The sequence below is a fragment of the Acanthisitta chloris genome, unplaced genomic scaffold, assembly GCF_000695815.1.
Source record: "Acanthisitta chloris isolate BGI_N310 unplaced genomic scaffold, ASM69581v1 scaffold1325, whole genome shotgun sequence".
Lineage (NCBI taxonomy): Eukaryota > Metazoa > Chordata > Aves > Passeriformes > Acanthisittidae > Acanthisitta > Acanthisitta chloris.
In genome coordinates this window covers 2,371-2,801 of record NW_008675137.1, presented here as the reverse complement: position 1 = coordinate 2,801, position 431 = coordinate 2,371, and positions in this window count along the sequence as shown.

Below are 431 nucleotides of genomic sequence, written 5' to 3'. Positions count from 1 at the left end.
TTCAGCTGCGGTTCCCTTACCCACAGGTGCTGGTGTATCAAGATCTGGCTTCTGCTGCTGTGGGGTGGTGACACTCTCCACCACCTCACCACCCCACGTCCCTGGGGATGGGCTGGGAGTGAGAGTTGCTGAGGCTGGTGGCTCTGATGCTGTGACTCCCTCGCCGGGTGCCGCTGGGCTTCCCATGGTCTTCATGCTGTCCCAAATCCAGTCCAGGAGCTGCATTTCGGAGGAGGAGAAGCAGCAAGCCAAGAGGAGCAGAAACTCCAACCAAGGTGGGGCCATTGGAAAGGGAAAACAAACTCTGTTGCTTCTGAGAGCAAAACGGAGAGGCTGGAGGAAGGAAAGGAGGAAAGAGACAGGAGCTTTGCCCCGGCCAGACTCCCAGAGCACTCACATTGCTCTCTCTTCCAGGCTCCGGCACTCAACCC